Source organism: Sus scrofa, chromosome 13 (genome assembly GCF_000003025.6).
Source record: "Sus scrofa isolate TJ Tabasco breed Duroc chromosome 13, Sscrofa11.1, whole genome shotgun sequence".
Classification (NCBI taxonomy): Eukaryota; Metazoa; Chordata; class Mammalia; order Artiodactyla; family Suidae; genus Sus; species Sus scrofa.
In genome coordinates, this window is record NC_010455.5 from 9,591,063 (window position 1) to 9,612,741 (window position 21,679).

General features: G+C 37.6%; 1 long non-coding RNA gene across 1 annotated transcript in view; it reads right to left on the reverse strand.

Annotated features, from left to right (window-relative positions):
• LOC102158325 overlaps positions 475 to 21,679 on the reverse strand; it is a 132,289-nt gene continuing 111,084 nt past the window's right edge. The window contains exon 3 of the long non-coding RNA XR_002338130.1: positions 475 to 528. This is a non-coding gene — a long non-coding RNA (uncharacterized LOC102158325). The remainder of the gene's footprint in view (positions 529 to 21,679) is intronic.

The following is a 21,679-nucleotide window of genomic DNA, read 5'->3' on the forward strand; positions in this document are numbered from 1 at the left end:
TCCAAAAGTATGAAAAATTCATCCTGTATTTTTAAAATAAGAAAGCATTACTAGAACATTCTTTACCAAAGACCAACATCCACGGAACCATTCTAAGAAGAAACTGGCAGACTTTCATTGTGGAAGTCACTGCAGACTTCAGCAAGAATAACATTACGTGTTCTACTGGGAGTTTACAGACTGATGGACCTTCTGGATAGGCCATCTCACTAAACTGGGTGCCTGGAGAGGCAAAATCTTCCCACTCGTACCCCTTCTGGCTCAACTGTCATCTGCTCCAGCTACACCATTACAAAAGGCTCTTCAGCCTAAAGAATTACTCAAAAACAGATTCTGACTTGAAAAGATGACTTTTCTAGAAGCTAAATTTCAGAGATACTAAGTCTTTTATTTTTTAATTTTCTTTTAATATTTTCTCAAAGGCATCAGAAGATGAATTTCAAAGAGGTGTAATGTATTTAAGATTTTACTTACCAAATAAACGCAGTAAAAGATGATCTCAAACATCCGCAGTTTTCAATCACATAGCTAGAAAGAAGCACAAAACGATTTTAGTGAAGAGCGTAATTTGGCATCCTTGCCATCAAAGGCAGTTTTACTGACATAATTCAAATGCCCATTGACAGCAGGACTCTCTTGTTGGGTATTAATCTGCCAGGATGAATCTGGAAAAACATCAGTGTCTCTCAATTAGAGGCATAAACTTTAAAAATGAGAAATAAATTCATGGTGGCATGAACAGGACACAGGTGGGTAATTGACAAGCCTGCTTAATGTGGAAAAATCATAGGTTAGAAGAAAAGTCATAACAATAATATAAAGCTTTGGGTTTGCACAGCCACTTCCCCCAAAGAGATCAAAGCCCTATACATACATTATTTCCTAATCCCTCTGCTTCCTGCTGCAGGGCCAGTGTTAGGGCAGACACTCTAACACTGTGATTCTATGGCCCCGGGCATCCTGTGTGGCAGCCTTTTGTGAACCCTATTACTTCCCTTCTCTTTTCGGTAATAAAGTGTGAGATTAGCTTTAGAATCACAGCTGGAGATGTAACACAGCATCAGTTCTTAAACTGATTTGTCCCTTTTCCCAACTCGTCACACTACACAGATAACTAAAATTTTTCCATCTACAGGTACATTATTAATGGGCTGTAACTGTGTCTCTGAAAGAGAGTTCAAAGACATCAAAAACATCTGTAACGACTAATTAGTGACTTGCTTAACCACATGAGATTATTTCAGAGAGCATGTTAGCTGTGGGACTCATTTGTTGCTCAGCACCCTAGACACTGGATTTTTTTCAGCCTGTCTCCTCTGAGTTTCTATTAGAAAGATTATATACATGTTATAGTGCATTATAAGTAGATTCATGAAAAAAATAAATGAAAATAAAACACTGTTTTGCTATCATGCACACTAACATTTCTGAAAGTCAGATTCTCCAAATCTTATTTTCCTATCTCTGTGTTCACTGTATTTCAGGAAAAAAAAAATAAGCCTCTGTGAAAATAAGCCTCTATGTTTCAAATGCTACTCATTCGTATCATATCAATCAAAACTGTCAAACCACAGCTCATCCTTTTCACAGTGTAAAAATTCACACTGGTTCAGAATCCTATGATCTACAAACCTTTATATATGCTAATAATTTTACTATATTGTAAGATTCTACTGGGTAAGTATTTCTTTGATAATCTATCCAAGGATTATATCTGCTACCTCAAATTCTCTTTGAAAACAAAATATTAAAACTATGTCTGCATTGAAATTTTAAATCAATGACTGCTTCTAAAATATAATTAGTTAGGAAGAAGCATAACCAATTTTTTTAATTGCCTGGGAAATATGCACCTTTATTCTAGGGTATAGAGCTAAAGGAGAAGTTTTACAAGCAAACTTTTAATCTGTGTCTGCATGGAGCTATTGCCTTGAATTTTTATGTAAAATAAAATAATTGGTATCCACCTGAGTTATAAGAACACCGACATTTTCAGAACTGTCACTTTCAGAAATGGATCCCTTACAAGAAAGTTGCAGAGACACTTAGAGAAAGTAATTACTAAGCTTAAGTACTCGCTGATTTGATTAATTTAAGCATTATGTGCAGGTTTTGCATTTACACTGAAATTCAATTGCATTTAGGAAAAGCTGAGTAAAGCCTACCACATCTGATTGCTACTAGTTAATTGAGATTCTTGCTGCTCTAAGTGTGGTCCCAGGCATCATTTTGAGTTTGCTAGAAATGCAGAATATTAGGCTCCACTGAACTAAGGTCCCAACTTATTGAGTCAGAATCTGCATTTTAACATGAGCCAAAGAAGATTGCTATGCACCTAGAACTTGGGGAAGCACTGAGTTAAAATACTCTCAGAAAACTCAAACACAAAATTAAAGAGACCATCTCAACATAACTAAAAGTAGCATATTTGGTCCAATCCATCTTTCATCCATCCTTTCAACAACACTATCCCATGCTCCCTCTCCTCCATTTTTAAACTATGTCTTAGTCTGTTAGATAAATGTAACAAAAATGTAGCCAAAAGGTCCACTGTTGGTCCCCTTCTGGATTTTCAGCACTGACATTTTCTTCTTCTATGACTGAGAAGGGAGATGTTATGTCACACCAAGGGGGAAAAGAAGGCAAGAAAAGAGTTTTGGGTTCCCAAGAAGAATTTACAGTTTTTCTTTGCTTCGGATACTGTCTAATTTTTGCTCTTGATTTTAATTAATCTTCCAGCATGACATACAAGTGTCATCAATGGAAATGAAATGCATTTGAACTTTTTCTGCTTCTATAATATTTTATTGGCCTCATGTCATTTTACTATGAAAATGTCACTGAACTCTTCTAAATATTAAATTCTAAGCAGAAGCTATAAATAAAGACAGTGTCATTTTTCTGGATGTGAATAAATTCATGGAGAAATCCGACAGAATACACCTACTGACATTGAAACATAGAGTCAATAACAAATTGGAAATTTCCACTAAAGTGAGAAGGGTCCTTTAAGATACCCCAAACTATCCATGCAGAATTTTGCCCTCTAAAATCTCAGATCACAGTAACTTTAAGTATTGAGCTTTCTCATCAAAAAGATTCATACTCTTATTTCCAGTGTATAGTTAATATTAACAATGAACATTTTGAAATATTTGGAATATGTCTCCCAAATCATGTAAGTTATGATTAATTTACAAAAGGCCACCATTAGTCCTATTTTTCTCATGGTTGCCAGAAATCATAAGCAGTTTTTATTCTCCAGAATTCCAGAGATCCTAAAAAGCTCCAATATACTCTTGTTCTGGTCATATACTATAGCTTTAAAAACCCACTCCAAAATTGATCATAACTTTTCAATAAACCCACCAATTTTACTATGCTCACAGATTCTGACTCTCAGGAATTCAGACAGGGCACAGAGGGGATGGCCCATCTCTGGTCTAGGGTGGGAGAGCCCCTGCTGAGAAGACTCAGCTGGGGGTGACTCAAGTGGATGGGGGATGGGGTTCCAGGGCCTGGACCAGGATTACTGACAGAGACTATGAATCCACATCTCTATACATGGCCTCTACAACTGGCTTGGACTTCCACACAGTATGGCATCTTCAGGTGGTCCGGCTTCTTACCCTGATAAGCTCACGGCCTCCAGAGCAAGTGTTCCAGAGAACAAGCCAGAGCATGCATGGCCTTCCAAGACTTAACCTCAGAAATTACATAATATGCCTCTCCTACCATACTCTACTGGTTGAAGCCGTCACAAACCTTATCAGCCTCAAGGGGAGGGGAAATAGACCCTAACCTCAATGAAAATATTGTCAAGGAATGTGAAACAGTATTTTAAAACTGCCACATATCCAATAAGTTTTAGAGCAATATTTCCATTTAAGAAATAGTTTTTGTATTAAAAAGTTAAAGAAAAAAAAAATCAATGATCAAATCCAGTCCTGCTATTTTGCAGATGAAGAAAGGGTCTTGATTGAAGGAAAATCATATGCAACATTTTTTTTTTCCCCTTGTAATCTGAACTAGGTTGTATGCATTTCTCTCAAATTAAATCTCAATATTCTTAGCACTCTATGGAAGAGGACTTTCTTTGTTAATGACCAGAATAACTCATCCTATGACCCTAGGGAAGCTATACAAAAGGTACAAACACATACCATCTTTAAGAGGATATTTATCTAACAAAGTCAATGTGAATGCCCTGAAAGGCAAATCTTCAGAATAAAATAATTAAAATGTTACACATAGTAAGATAGAGTCTCCACACCCTGCATCGGTTAGTGTCCCCCAGTTACTCTCACAGAATGAAATGGAACTAAAATTTATTCAATCAGGTAGAGAAAGCATGGAAACTATCAGAGTTGGCAAAAGCATAGAGGAAATCAGTGAGCAGATCTCAAGGTCAAAGTGAGGAGTAAAAAAAGTTTCCCCTATAAGGAGAGATAGGCATTTCACTGCTGGAAAAAACCATAATATAAATTACATGGGAAGTTGTAAATCATTCCAAGACTGACAGAATCCAGTAAAAAGACCTAAAATAAGAAGTTGAAGCATTAACTGAAAAGATCTGGGGGACAGCTAAGGAAGAGGGCCGCAACAGCTAGATGTCACTGCTATGTCCCCAGTTCTAAGCAGATACATATAGGGCAGGGTGTGAAGGCTACCACCAAGGGGCTTCTGGGGTGAGAATCACTGAGGAGGGTCATGGGGCTGGCTGCACCAGGCCATGGAGCTAGTAAAATGGGGAGTTACTTATTTAATACAGATGTAGAAATTTGAACTGTTAGCACTTGTACATTTGAATTTCTAACACTAGAAATAAATGTTGTCCTTGAACTTGGGGATGATGGCTGCAAGAGGATGGTATCAGAATTCCATATGAAGATGAACTAAGAAATACTGCCTCACAGATGAGGATGATAAAGAAATCATCCACTTAGGGATAAGAGGCTACGTTTCATGTAATTCTAACCATGCCAATTAAATGTACAAATATACACACACATGTTCAATTCTCCATCTTCACTGAAGTGTTGCAAACATATGCTTCAATCTAACATAATATAGGAGTTTTCATTATTCTCTTACAAAAGGCCCATGCCTTTCATTGTGTGTGTGTGTGTAAGAGAGGTAAGTTAATTATTTTTAAAAGGATGCCTTATAAAATGTCTATTTTAAATTAAAAAAAAATACCAGTACTTCATGGTTAGTTATTTCTGATTAGGCTTCAGCCCCCACCATCAGAAGCCATGATGGGCAGAATTAGAATCTTTCAGAAAACATTTATTCCATTAGAAAATTTTCCAATTGAAAAATAAAGAAACTTTGATAAAATTAAAATTGAAGTTAGGCAGTTAATGATCCATAATTAAACTAGCTGCTATAGAAATCAATTCAAGAAAATAGATTTAAACATTTTTAATTTTCTTCTAAAAACTCAAACAATGTGGAATCAGAGGCAATAAAGCTGAATTCATTATGGATCCATTGATCACATTCATTAATGACAAACCAAGTATTTTTTCTAAGAAAAGAAAATCACACATCAGTTCCATAGCTCTGCTTCACATATTTTCTTGAAGAGTCCCTTGATTAGACAATGAGTAAAGGAAATGAATTAAGCACCAAGAGGAGTAGGAGTTCCCGTCGTGGCTCAGTGGTTAACAAATCCAACTAGGAACCATGAGGTTGCAGGTTCGATCCCTGGACCTTGCTCAGTGGGTTAAGGATCTGGTATTGCCATGAACTACAGTGTAGGTTGCAGACGTGGCTCGGATTCCACATTGCTGTGGCTCTGGTGTAGGCTGGCAGCTACAGCTCCAATTGGATCCCTAGCCTGGGAACCTCCATATGCTGTGTGTGAGGCTCTATAAACCAAAAAAAAAAAAAAAAAAAAAAAAAAAAAAAGCACCAAGAATATAGCACAGGGGACCTGCCTGCCTCACAGCAACACCTCTTCAAGCCAGGACAGCTTGCTGAATGGTGAAAAACAGAGCAGGTGAGATGTCTTGATGATATGCAATCAGGTCAAATGGACTAAATCAACCACTTTTTAAAAGTCCAAATGAATCAGTTTTTTAAAAAAAACACTTTTGGAGTTCCTGCTGTGGTGCAGCAGGTTTAGGATCTGACACTGCCACAGCTGTGGTGTAGGTTGCAACTGCAGCTCGGATTCAGTCCCTAGCCTGGGAACTTCCACATGCTGTGCGTTCAGCCAAAAAAGAAGAAAGAAAATGGAAAAGCGAGGGAAGGAAGGGAAGGGAAAGAAAGGGAAAGGAAGGGAAAGACAGGAAAGCAAAGGAAAGGAAGGGAAAGGAAAAGAAAAACATTTTTGCGAGTTCTCTTGTGGAGCAGCAGGTTAAGGAACTGGCATTGTCACTGTACCAGCTTGGACCACTGCTGTGTTGCAGGTTCTATCCCCAGCCTGGGAACTTCAATATTCCCAGGCATGACCAAAAAGAAAAAGAAGAAAAAAAAAAAACAGTTTTGAGGGGCAATATACTGAAATAATCTCTTTAAGTTACGCATTTCCTAGTCATTATGTTTTTAATAACTATCTTGTCAATTTTCTGTTTTGTTTTGGGTTTTGGTTTTGGTTTTTTGCTTGTTAGGGCTGCACCTAGAGCATATGGAAGTTCCCGGGATAGGGGTCAAATCGGAGCTGAAGCTGCTGGCCTTTGCCATAGCCACAGCAATGCAGGATCCCAGCCGTGTCTGTGACCTACATGACAGCTCACAGCAACGCCGGATCCTTAACCCACTAAGTGAGGCCAGGGATCAAACCTGCATCCTCATGGACATTAGTCAAGTTCTTAACCCACTGTGCCACAATGAGAATTCCCTATCTTATCAATTTTCTAACAAGATTATTAATTATGTTATCATGGTCCAAATCTTCCCTCTTGCTTTGTGATACACAGGGTGCTCACTGCAATAGGAGCTGCTGGGGTCAAAGAAATGAACCAGATCCCAAGTGGTAGAACAGGCAACAGAACCTTCCTAATGGCTCAGAAGAAGACCAGACTATTAAGTCCATGTGGCCAGAGAGTAAAGTGTTCCTTTTTGTCTTTGTGTTGCTGTTTTTGCCAATTTGTGAAGGGAAAACTGGAAGGAAACCTAAATAATCAAATTCTAGGTCTTAACTCCATTCTCTGCTTGTGACTCTTTTTCAATCACATGGTTATTCCAGTTTACCCTCAGCCAACTGAGCCCAATGTTCTTCACTGCTCCACATCTGAAGGTGCTAGGAAGATGGGTTGATAGAAGATAACAGGCTCTTCTGAGGCTTCCAGTCCCAACTACTCTAGCTCAACCTCTGACGTCAAATTCCAAATGACTTCCAACTCACTCAGGACTTCAAAACAAATACCCTTCTTATTTCAAACTTACCAAATCTTCCAGAACCTAGACTCTTGAGGCCCTGTGGCCATAAGCACTGTCACTGCTTCTCTTCCTTTCATAGCCAGAGTTGGTCTCAGGGTCAACCATCAGAACTAATCTCTCACCACTATCCTTTGTTCTCTTGTCCCAATACCTTGCGAGAAACTGGCCAGGTGAAATCCAACACCTGCATAATGTTAAATCCGTCCAACTCCAGTGGAGCAGTGGTGTACTAGAGATTCAGGGTAACAGGTCAAATAGCACCTTGCTAAATTCCTGTTCCATGGCTTCTGCTGGGACATCAGAACCATCAACCAGTCCTATTACACATCCTCAGTCAGCTTGCTTTCCCATCCCCCTGGATCACCATGAGTCCTGCTCACATCCTCAGATTCCCTGCTCAGCCTCAGCAAACAACTGGCCTTGAGGAAATAGAAGCAACAATGTAAGGTTGGGTGAGACTTCTACAATGGTGGTGGAGTGAGTAAATACCAATCCTTGCCCCTAAAAGCAATGATAAAATCGGATGAAACTGTCAAAAACAAAAATTTCAGAACTCTGGAAACAGAACAAAGGCATAATATAAATTCAGCTGGGTCACTATTTTGTGTAGTGATGATAGTTTTTCAATGTGTGTGTTGAAGCAATTCAGGTAAGAACTTCACTAGGGCATTTTATCCTGGGGTTGCTATGATTCCAACCCTGCCATTTACCCCATCTCTGCCTTTGTGCCCAGCTATATTCTAGGATAGTATAAGCCATGAAAACCAGCTCCTTCTCAGCCAGGAGGGGTACAGGCTAACTTGATATTTATTAGAACATGGAGCAATCCCCACAAGCCTGGGCATTGTCAGAAACAATAGCAATTTTAGTAACAAGTAAGAAAGGCCAATGCCAATCAGCCTGAGGTTGTAACGATCAGAGTAGGCATAAATTTAGCATTAAATGATACAGCTGGAGTAGGTCCTGATATGTCCCCACATAGTTCTGGTGGTCCAGAAGGTCATGGGCATGTGCAAGGCTGCATACTTTCTTGGGAGAGACTGGAGAAGGCAGTTATGTATCTGTCCCTGGGTGAGTGTGACAACAGAAAGTAAAAGCCAGGAACAATGAGTAGATATGTCTCCCAACTCACACAGATCCATGAACAAGGGAAGAAGCTTCATAGCTCAAAGGTAGACGACACAACCTCTAATCATTTAGTTACCATTAAGCAACTCTGACAGGGGAGCAATTCCCATGAATCCAGGCTTGAAAATAGAAGTAAAGATGAAAAAGAAAAACCTTAGCAGAAATATCAGAGGCCACAAACTGAGAAGGAAGACAGATTCCACAGAATTAGCACAAACAAATCATTACGCAATAAACAGAAGCAATATCTGAGAAGAAGCAAACTCGCATTTACTATGATATATTAGTAAAAATAAAGAGTTTTCAAACAAAAACTAATGGTACATGCAAAAAACAAACAAACAAAAACAAAAAAAACCCAAAACCCACAAAAGCGGCACCCATGCACAAAGAAAAAAAAAAACAAAAAACAGTTAAAAGAAACTATCTACTAGCATTGCATTTAGCACAGAAAGACATCAAAGCAGCTCTCACAAACAAGTTCAAAGAGCAAAAGAAAATCATTTTTATAAATTTAGGGAAATATGAAAAAGTAAAGGGACTACAATTAAAGAGATAAACATTGTTTTAAAAAAAAAATCTGAAAAACTAAAAATCAACAGCTATCCTTAGATTCAGCAGAAAAATGAGGTTGCATGGCAAACCACTGCCCTGAAAACTGGAGAGATAGAGAATCACAGTTTACCAGAAGCAGAAGCTACCAGAGCCAGAAACTGGTAGAAACACAAAAAACTGTAATTGACACATTTCTGGAGGCTAAGTGTTGACTAGCTTTAGAGTTAAAACTCCTGAAGGCCTAGTCTCTGTACATAACGTAAGTTTTATCTCCAAGAACCCCACCAGATTTTCACTTGTGAAAAGTGGGAGAAAATGTCCATATGCTTTGGGAAGATAAGAGAAAAAAAATAACCATGTTGAAATATAACCAGAGGGTTCTGTTCTCCAAAACAAAGGCCTGCCCTTAAGGAAAACTACACTAGAACTTTATCTTCAGAAGGGCAATGACCCAGCTCTAATTCCCACAGCCTTCCTGTCTCACATATAGAGATTAAAAAAAAAAAAAAAAAAAAAAAAGAAGAAGAAGAAGAAAAGAAAAAAGAAAGGAAGGAAGGAAAGAAAAAAGCTAAGAAATTTCTGAAGGTCACAGTCCAGGGATTCTGGCTTATTTTTAATGGAGATTTAGCATAGAATGCTTCCCCTCCTCAATACCTTACCACCACAACAATAGGGATCCAGTGCAATTAAAAAAAAAAAAAAAAAAAAACCTTGCTGTACAGTGAGAAAATAAAAAAATAAAAAAAAAATAAAAAAAAAAAAGCACAACCTAAAAGTTAAGAGTTAAGTTTTATTTGGGGCAAAATGAGGACTTAAGCCCAGAAAGCAACATCTCAAATAACCCCGAGAAAACTGCTCCCAGGAGGCAAGGTGGGAGTTAGGATATAGAGGAGATTTTGCAACAAAGGGCAGGAGGTAGAAACAAAAGATTACTGCTAATAACAGAAAATCAGATATCTCACATTAAGGAATTTAGTGCTTCTCTAATGGGAAGATGCAAATGTCTGGGCTCACTGAAATCATTCCTTTGATATGCCCCATAGCTATCTGGGGCCAGTATCCTGTATTTTCACAGCCTGAGTTTCCTTGGAGCTTGCTGTAGGAGTGGCTACAGTCTAATAGGCTGCTAGATGGCAGGTATTCTTTGTTTCCTTCCTGAGTTCCCTCAGGGCTTATGGGCAGCCAAGCACACATTTTACAGAAGTTTGCTTTGCAGCTGGTCTCATGAACATTACTACTAGTCATGAGGAGCAGACGTTACCAGGAAGCAGTTTAGTCCTTTTCTAGATACAAGGAGATACAAGAATTGGGCACTTAAAATCTTCTCCTCAAAACATCTACCTGAAGACTCGTTCTGCCAGTTTTCCCAGTGCACAGAATGCCTCACTCCTGACCTCCAACCTGAGTTCCATTCAAGGGGTGCTATGGATTGGCAGCTGCAGTGGCTCAGAATTCAATCCATGTAGAGGCAGATGGCAAGTGATAGCAAGTGCCAATTTCCAATTCACAATAGTACATTACCACTGAGAGAGCTCCAAGACATAGACTCTATGCAAAAGGGAGTTTCTGGGAAAACCAGAAACAATAGGGGAGACAAAAACAAAGATACTACAGTAAACTGAAGCCTCTGACACCTAGAGCTACAGCAAACATTAAACACAGCCTGACTCCTAGCCAGATAAATACAAAACATCACACTAAAGACTTATATACATAATACATAATGTCTGGATTTCAAAAAATTATAAGGCATACTATAAAAGGCAAGGAAAAATCAGTCTGAAGACATAAAGCAAGCATCAGTAACTAACTTGGCAATGGCAGAGAAAATTTAATTACCAGACCAAGAATTTAAAATGACCATGATAAATATGGTAAGGACACAATGGAAAAAGTGGACAACATACAAGAAAAGATGGGTAATGTAAGTAGAATGATGAAAATAATAATAAATAATTAAAAGGGAGTTCCTGTCATGGCTCAGTGGTTAATTAACCCGACTAGTATCCATGAGGACGTGGGTTCAATTCCTGGCATCAGTCAGTGGGTTAAGGATCCAGCATTACTGTGAGCTGTGGTGTAGGTCACAGATGCAGCTTGGATCCTGTGTTGCTGTGGCTGTGGTACAGGCTGGCAGCTGTGGCTCCAATTTGACTCCAAGGCCAGAAACCTCCATATACTGTAGGTGTGGCCCTAAAAAGACAAAAGACAAAAAAAAAAAAAAAAGAATTAAAAGAAAATTCTAAAAAAATGAAAACACTGTCAGAGAAATTAAGAATTTCTTTGATGGACTCATCAAAGGCCAGACATGAATGGAACATGGCTATGGAAACAATCAATGAGTTTGAAAATAGGTCACCAGAAATTTCTAAAACTAATGTTCAAAACAGAAGGGAAATAACAATAAAACAAACAAATGAACAAAACTGGAATGAAATGGAATACACAAGAATGGTGGGTCAACTAGAAAAGCTGTACTACATGTGTAATGGGAATACCATATGGAAAAGAAAAGAAGGACAGAAATGAGAAGAAATACTTCAATGAGAACTTTCCAAAGTTAATGACAGATATCAAACTGCAAATCTACAGATTCAAGAAGCTCAAAGAACATCCAGCAAGATAAATATAGGAAGGGAAAAAAAAACCACACCTATGCATATCATATCAGAATGCAGAAAACCAAAAAGAAATCTTTGAAAGAAGCAGAAACGAAGGGGAAAAGAACACCTTATCAATAGAGGAAAAAGATAAGAATTGCACTGAGCTTCTCTTCATAAACTATGTTAACAAAGAGAGTGAACTAAAATCCATAGTATGTTGGAAGAAAAAAATTCACAACCTATAACTCTATATCCAGGCAAATTTTTATTCATGAGTGAAGACTTCCTCAGACAAACAAAAACTGAGGGAACTTGTCTCCAGTATACCTGCATCACAGAAAAGTTGAAAAAAGTTCTTCAGAAAAAATAAAAGTCATATAGATCAGAAACTCAGATCTCCATGAAGAAAGGAAAGTATTAGAGAAGAAATAAGCAAATTAAACATTTTATTTTCTTTAATCTTAATTTGTCCCACTATATAGCTGTTCAAAATAATAGCAATAATTAATTGGTGGTTATAGCTTATGAGTTAGTAAAATGAATGACAGCAATGTTGTAAGAAATAGAAATGAGGAACTGGGACTATTTTATTATAAGGTACCTTACTACCCACAGAGTGGTATGGGTTAATTGAAAGTGGACTATCATTTAGTTGCAAATGTATATTTAATCTCTAGAGCAACTACTAAAAAATATTTTTAAAAGAAGTGTAATTGGTAGGCCCACACAAGAAGAAAAAAATAGAATCATATAAAATACTCAAAAAAAAAAACTAGAGAAAGCAAGAAAAAATAAGGGCAGAAAGCAAAGAAACAAAGAATTATTGGAATAAACAGAAAAAAATGACAAATAAATACACCAATTTAAAGACGGAGACTGATAAAGCGGATTTAGAGCAAAATGGCACAAATATACACTGTCAACAAGAAACCTACTTTAAATACAAAGATAAGATAAATTAAAAGTAAAGAAATGGAGAAAGATATATCATAATAACAGTGATGAAAAGAATGCCAGAGTAACAATATGGTTTCATAAAAAACAGATTTCAAAAAAAAGGAAAATTATAAGTGATAAAGATGGTATTACCTCATGATAAAGAAGTCAATTCTCCAAGAAGAGATAGTAATTTTTATGCACATGTGTTTAACAACAGAGGATATAATATGTGAACCAAATCAGATAGAACTACAAGGAGAAAGAATTAAGTCCATTATTACTGTTGAGACTTCAACATATCTCAATCAGTAATTGACAGAATCAGCAGACAGAAAATCAGTGAAAATATAGTTCAACTGAGGAGCACCATCAATCAACTTGACTTAGTTGACATTTACAGAATATTTCATCTAACAACAGCAGAATACATATTATTCTCAATCTTACATGGGACATTCATGAAGAAAAACCACATTCCAGGCCATAACACACTTAAAGGTTTTTAAAAGAGAAATTATAAAAAATATTCTCTTGGAGTTCTTGTTGTGGCTCAGTGGGTTAAGAACCCGACATGGTGTCTGTGAGGATGCAGGTTCAATCCCTGGTCTTGCTCAGTGGTTGAGGATCTGGCATTGCCGCAAGTTGCAGTGTAGGTCACAGATGCGGCTCACATCCTGTGTTGCTGTGGCTGTGGAGCAGGCCTGCAGCTCCAATTCAACCTCTAGCCCAAGAACTTCTATATGCTGGAGGTGAGAAAGAAAGAAGAAAAGGAGGGAGGGAAGGAAGGAAGGAAGCAAGGAAGGAAGGAAAGAAAAGAGAAGAAAAATGCTCTTAACCCATAAGAGAACTGAAACAATAATCTGTGAAAGAAAGCTAACTGGAAAATCCCACAGTATTTAAAGACTAAACAATATACTTACAACTAATGCATGAGTTACAGAAGACGTCTCAGTTTTAAAAAACAGTTTGAACAAAATGAAAATATAAACAGAACTTACCCAAATTGGTGGAGTGCTACAAAAACAGGCTTTGAGGGAAAGTATAGTACGGAATGCATATATTAGAAAAGAAAAATATAAAAGCAATAATCTAAGCTAGCGCCAGCTACAAGAAAAATACTGGTATAAACATAAACTAAATAGGTGAAATAATAAAAAGGAGCACATAAGTCAATGTAATTGAAAACCAGAAAACAATAGAGAAAACTAATGATATCAAAAACTTGTTCAGTTAAAAGATGAATAAAATCAATGATTTTACTCAGACAAACCAAAAAATAAAGAGAAAAAACACAAATCACTAATATCAGAAATGAAAAACAGACCATCATTTCTGAACTTACAGACATTTAAACGGTAATAAAAGAATATTCTGAAAAACTCTATGCTCACAAAAGTTATAACTTAGACAAAATAAATCGATTTCTTCAAAGACACACCTACTGAAACCCACACAAGTAGACAGAGATAATCTGAGAAGGCCTATATCTACTAAAGAAATTGAATCAGTAATTAAGAACTTTACAAATAAAGGAAACATCAGGCCCATATGATTTCTCTGGGGAATTCTAGAAAACATTTAAAGAAAAAATTATGCCAATTCTCTACAACCTCTTCCAAAAAGTAGAAACAGAGTGAATGGTTCCTAACTTATTCTATGACATGGTCATCACTACTTGAAAAGTAAAATCAGATAAAGATTTTACAAGAAAGAAAAACTATTCCAGTATCTCTCATGAACATAGATGTAAAATTTTTCAAGAAAATATAAGCAAATCAAACTCAACAATGTATAAAAAGCATTAAACACCACAACCTGGTGAAATTTATCCCAGGTATGCAAGGCTGATTCAACATTTGAAAATTAATTACTTCATTGTGTCAACAGGCTAAAGAGGAAAAATTACATGATCATATTAATAGATGCAGAATAAAGATTTGACAAAATACAAAACCCACTCATGGGAACAACCTTGGTAAACTAGGAATAAAAAGAGACTTCCTCAGTTTGATAAAGAATGAGTACAAAAACCTCCGGTTAATATCATCTTAGAAAATGGAAAAAGATAAATGCTTTCCTCCTAAGATCAGGAATAAGGCAAAGATGTTCTCTCCACCTCTGCTTTTCAACATCATAGTGGAAACCCTAGATAATGCTATAGATAAGAAAAAGAAATAAAATGTATAGAGACTGGGAAGAAAGACATAAAGTTGTATCTGTTCTTGGATGACATGATCACTTGTATGGAATATCTGAAAAAAGAAATAAACTCCTAGAACTAAACAGTCAAATAGATTGATGGATCAGAATAGAGAGCCCAGAAATAGACCCATATAAATACAGTCAGCTAATCTTTGACAAAGGAGCAAAGATGCTACCAAAAGAGAACAGTCTTTTCAACAAATTATGCTGGAATGATCTGATACTGACATGCAAAAAAAAATATGAATCTAAGCACATATTTTACAACTTTTACAAAAATTAATTGAAAATTGGGGGAGTTCCCATCATGGCTCAGTGGTTAACGAATCCAACTAGGAACCATGAGCTTGCAAGTTCGATCCCTGGCCTCGCTCAGCGGGTCAGGGGTCCCAAGTTGCCATGAGCTGTGGTGTAGGTCGCAGACAGGGATCAGATCTGGCGTGGCTGTGGCTGTGGGGTAGGCTGGCAGCTACAGCTCCTATTACACCCCTAGCCTGGGAACCTCCATATGCACAGGTATGGCCCTAGAAAAGGCAAAAAGACAAAAAAAAAAAAAAAAAAAAAGGATCATAGACTGAAATGTAACATGTAAAACTATAAAACATCTAGTGAATACAGGATAAAATCTAGATAACTTTGGGCTTGGCAATGACTTTTTAGATACAACACCAAAGCATAATCTGTGAAATAAAATATTAATAAATTGGGTTTCATTAATATTAAAAAAAATCTGCTCTATAAAGAACATTATTAAAATAATGAAAAGACAAGTCACAGACTGGGAAAAAATATTTTCAAAATATGTCTTGTAAGGACTCGTATCCAAAATATAGAGAACTCTTAAAACTCAACCCTTTATTCTATTAATATGGTATATTTTATTTGAATATACACTTCTCCAAAAATAACATAAGAATGGCTCACAAACCCACGAAATATGCTCATCATTAGTCATTGGGGAAATACAAACTAAAACTACAGTAAGTTATCATTTTACACCCACTCTAAGGACCATAATCAAAGGCAAACAAGTCTTAGAAAAGCTATGGACGAACTGGAACCCTCATACATTGCTGATGGGAATATTACATTGCACAGTTCTTTTGGAAAATCATTTGGAAATGTCTAAAAGCTAAAGCAAAATTATGACCTAGAAATTCCACCGAGGTATCTACCCCAGGAGAAATGGAGACGTATGTCTACATTAACATTTATATTCAATGTTCAGAGACATATTATTAAGAATAGAGTATAATTAGAAATGTTCTGAATATCTATGAACTAGCAAATGTTTAAACACAATGTGATACATTCATACAATGGAATACTATTCAGCAATAAAGAAGTACTGATACATGCTACAACACTGATAACTCCAAAAACAGTAGTGAAAATTTTTTAAAAAAACAGACATGAAAGACTGCATATGTTGTATCTAGGAAAAAGCAAATTACAAGTAAATAAAAGGTTACTTGGGGCCAGGAGTAGAATGAGAATTAAAGGCTGGATTCTGACAATATTGGCACAATTCAACTCTATAAACTTAGAATAACTGTACACTTGAAACAGCTGAATTTTATGGTACATAAATTATACGTCAATAAAACTCTTAAAGAATAAGAATGCAAATTATAACAATATGTAACCTGCCAGAAAACTGACTCATCACACACACACACACACACACACACACACACAATGTATCCATACCAATTCAATTCTTCCTTTCTCTCCTCCAAATGTAGATAATGTGCTCTACCCCCTCATTTATGATAATCTTACCACTTCCACCTATGACAAGTCTCCTTTCACCCTATTTAAGATACCTCACTTCATTTCTTTGCCCGATTTTCTCATTTCTTAAACTTTTCTCTATTGGTATCTTTTTTACCACCTTATATCAAGCTCATTTCTCTCATAATTTAAGAAAAATTTTAAAATAAATTTCTCCCCCTTTTTATTTTATTTTTTTCCTGTCTTTTTGACTTTTCTGGGGCTGCACCTGCAACATATGAAAGTTCCCAGGCTAGGGGTCTAATTGGAGCTGTAGCTGCCAGCCTACACCAGAGCCACGGCAACACGGGATCCAAGCCGCATCCTTGACCTACACCACAGCTCATGGCAACACTGGATCTTCAACCCACTGAGTGAGGCCAGGGATCGAACCTGCAACCTCACAGTTCCCAGTCAGATTCGTCAACCACTGAGCCATGAAGGAAACTCATCTGCCCCTTTTTAAATGCATCTCTCTAGCCTGTCTTTTCTCCATCTTCTCTTAAACTCAGTTGCTTGGGTGAATCTTCTCTCAAAAAGGTCATTGATTATTTTCTACTTTCTAATTCCATAGTATTTGTTAATCCTGAGCTTGGATTCTCTCATGCACTCAACCTTGTTCATCATTACCTGCTTGAATTTCTCTTATCTCCTAGATACTACAGACCATATTTTTGTTTGTTTTGAACCTGTCTGAGCATTCATCTTTTTTTCTTTATTTTTAACTTTTTTAAATTGAAGTATAATTTATTTACAATGTTGTGTTAGTTTCAAGTGTACAGCAAAGTAATTCAGATACATACACACACACACACACACACACACACACACACACACACACACACACATATGTATCTTTTCCAGACTCTTTTCCATTATAGGTTATTCCAAGATATTGAACATAGTTTCTTGTGCTATAAAATAGGGCTGTGCTGTCTATGTATTTTATGTGTAGCAGTGTGTATGTGTTAATCTCAAACTCCTAACTCATCAAAGACATACAGATGGCCAATAGGCACATTAAAAGATGCTCAAAATAACTATTAGAGAAATGCAAATCAAAACAATGAGGTGTTATTTCACACCAGTCAGAATGGCCATATTAAAAAGTCTACAAATAATAGATGCTGAAGAGAGTGTGGAGAAAAAGGAACCCTTCCATAGTCTTGGTAGGTGCAGCCACTATGGAGAACAGTATGGAGATTCCTTTAAAAACTAAAAGTAGAGTTACCATATGATACAGACAACCCTCTCCTGAGCATATATCTGAAGAAACCTCTAATTTGAAAAGTTACATGCACGCCAATGTCCACTACAGCACTATTTACAATAGCGAATACATGGAAGCAACCTAAATGTGTTCATCGACAGGTGAATAAAGAAAGAAGATGTGGTATATATACACAATGGTATGTAACTCAGCCATAAAAAGGAGTGGAATAATGCCATTTGCAGCAACATGGAAGGATCTGGAGATTATCATACTAAGTGAAGGAAGTCAGATAAAGACAAATACCATGATATCACTTATATGTGGAATCTAAAAAAAATGATATAAATGAACTTATTTAAATGGACTCACTCTTTATTCATCTTTGATTACACTTTTCTATACTTGCAGCTCAGTACTAGTTTCCTTTAGAGTTCTTTTCCTGGTCACTTTCATGCTAATTTTATAGTCTCTTTAGCTAACTTCAAACACTCTTATTTCCAACAACCATCTTGTGGTGGACTGATTGCCTTAATGGCCCCAATTCTTCACCCCTCCCTACGTTTGAAACCTTTGTCATATAACATTGTAATATTGTACTGCTCTGACTTGAGCCTGGCTATACAACTTGCCAGTGAGATAGTAGCAAATATGATGGGCATAGAAGCCTGAAAGCATTTATACGAATGGGCTTGCAAGCTCCTGTTCTTCTCCCATTGCTCTGAGAATATGACAGAGAAGGAGAGCATGCAGTACAGAGCCAACACTCCCTAGATGTTTTGGCCAAAAGCATTCTAAAGCAGCTGTCAGACAGGAACATGCAGACAAAGAATGAGGCCAAGCCGTACAATGTTCATAATGTAAATTAAATAAATGTTCATAATTATTCCACTGAAGTTTTGGTGTTATTTGTTATGCAGCATTATCAAGGAAATGTACAACTGATATACATCTCTATGGTGGAAACTAGTAAATCTATGTTTGCTTGTAGTCTCTGAGCCTCACAGTGGTAAATAGCTCTTGCCAAATATCCTACAAGCATCTTAAACCAATGTAAATAAAACTAAGATCATAATCTTTCCCCTATAATAAGATTAATTCTACCTCAAGTTTTGACACTATTATCTAATCCAGTCAACCAACCTAGAATCCATAAATCATCCAAACTTTGTCCACTCTCCCGATTACTCTCCCATCTCTAAAGGTACAAAATGTAGTCCAGGGAAGAGCAGCTAGCAGTTATTGGAAAAAGTGTGTGTGTGTGTGTGTGTGTGTGTGTGTGTGTCTCCTGGCACTAGCTGGAGTTTGCCCTTCCCAAAATGACATTTCTGAAAGATAAAAAATGTATTGTATTTGCTCTATCTGAGCAAGGGATAATTTGTTGTCAGGTTATTTTGGGTTTTTTGTTTGTTTTTAGGGCGACACACACAGCATATGGAAGATCCCAGGATAGGGATCAAAATGGAGCTGTAGCTGCCAGCCTACACCACAGTCACAGCAACACCAGATCCAAGTCATGTCTGTGACATACACCATAGCTCACAGCAATGCCAGATCCTTAACACACCGAGCAGGTTCAGGGTTGAACCCGCATCCTCATGGGTACTAGTTGGGTTCATTACTACTGGGCCACAATGGGAACTCCAGCAGGGGGTAATTTGAAATTAAAAAAATAGTGTAAAAGAATAAAATCTTTGGAGGTGGGATCAAGATAGTGGAGGAGTAAGACATACCTTCTCACTTTCTCCCACAAACATATCAGAAAAAAATTTTTCAAAAATCTATATATAGAACAATTCGCATAGAACATCTTCTGAGTGCTGGTAGAAGAACTTAGACCTCCACAAAGGGCAAGACACTCTCCACATAACCAGGTAGAACAAAAGGGGGAAAAAAGAGAGTAAGAGAAAGAGATATGAGAAAAAAAGGAATCAGGATGGGACCAGTACTGCAGAAAGGGAGCTATGAAAGAGGAGAGGAATCCACCCTGAGAGGCCATTTAACTAATGGGGAGATCAGCCAGGATGGAGGAGGAGCCTCAAAGCTTTGGAGAAAAGCACAACAGCCAGTCAGAGGAGGGCAAAGCAAAGCAGAGAACCACACAGATTACTGGTACCACCACCCAGAACACCACAGCCTGAGACACTTGGGCAGGCAGAGCACTGAGATTCAGGCTTCTGGGGTCAGTTCTGGGAAAAGGCCTAGGGTTGGCTCTGTGGAGACAGCTTGAGGGGACTAGAGAACAGTGTGCCATGGGCTGGGGAATGGTGAGCTACAGCCCAGCAAGTGCAGAAAAAGCAAGGAGCCATTGATGGTGAGAGTGAGAGGAGGAAGAAATAGGACCACCATATGAACGTCTTTCTCTGTGCAAGTGTGGGTTCTCTGACATCAGGGCATCTCTTGCACAGGCTACAGCAGCAGGTGTAAACTGTTACATTTATCTTGGACTCCTGAGGTGGGCACTGCACACCACCACTAAAAGTCCTGTCAAGAGGCACCACCTGCAGCCCCAGTCACCTCAGGGGTTGCTGCCAAGAAAGGCCCTGCAACCAAGCACCTCCTGGGAACCAAGCAGCCATCCTGGGAATGCACACACCCACCACTGCCACTACCAAAGGTTCTGGGCACCACCCCACATCCCTGAGGGTCATCACCATTGCCAAGGGCCCTAAAACCAGAAACAGCCTGCTGCCCCCACCTCCTTGAGGGTCCTCACACTGGCAAGGGACTGGCAACCGGGCAATGCCTATAGGTGATGCCCATTGCTGCCACCTCCCTGAAAGCATGCACAGGCTATATACCTGCACACACTGAGGAAAAAGAGCAGGAATCCAAACCGAAGGCAGACCTCATGCCAACAACAACAACAAAAACATAGCAAGCCCTCACAAGCTACCCAGGGATGCTCCTGCATATAAATAGCCCTACAAGAATACCATAGATAATTGTTTTGCCTAAAAGCACAGAATAAGAAAATTATAAGCGAAATGAAGAAGCATGGGAACCCTTTCCAGTTAAAGAAACATGGGCATTCCTCTGAAGGAGCAAACAATCTACTGCCTAACAGACACCAAATTCAAGAAGGAGATAATGAAAATACTGAAGGAATTAAGAATGGACATGAACAGCAACAGAGATCACTTTAAAATGGAACTAGAATCTATAAGGAGGAGCCAAGAAAAATTAGAAAATTCATTTATAGAGGCAAAAGCTGAGTTAAAGACATTGAACAGCGGAATTAAGAATGCAGAGTAACAAAATAAGTGACTTAGAAGATAAAATAATGGAAATCACCCAATCAAGACAGCAGACAGAAAACTGAATGAAAAAATTAAAACAATATATGAGATCTATGGGATACTATACAGCATGCCAATCCATGCATAATAGGCATTCCCGAAGAAGAAAAAGAAAAGGGGCTTTAAAATATACTTGAAGAAATTATGGCTGAAAACTCCCCAAATCTAAAGAAGGAAACAGATATTCAAATGTAGGAATCACAGAGGGCCCCAAACAAGTTGAACCCAAACAGGCCCGCACCAAGACATATTATAATAAAAATGCCAAAAGTTAAAGATAAGGAGAGGATTCTAAAGGCAGCAAGAGAAAAACAAAGAATTAATTATGAGGGAACCCCCATAAGGCTACCAGCTGATTTCTCTCCAGAAACACTACAGGCCAGAAGATAGTGGCAAGACATAGTCAAAATTCTAAAAGGGAAAAATTTGCAGCCTATAATACTTCACGCATAAAGATTATGACTTAAAATAGAAGGAGAAATAAATAATTTTTCAAGAAAACAAAAACTAAAATAATATAGCAATGCTAAACACATTTTAAAAGAAATACTCAAATGTCTCCTTTACATAGGAAAGAAGTA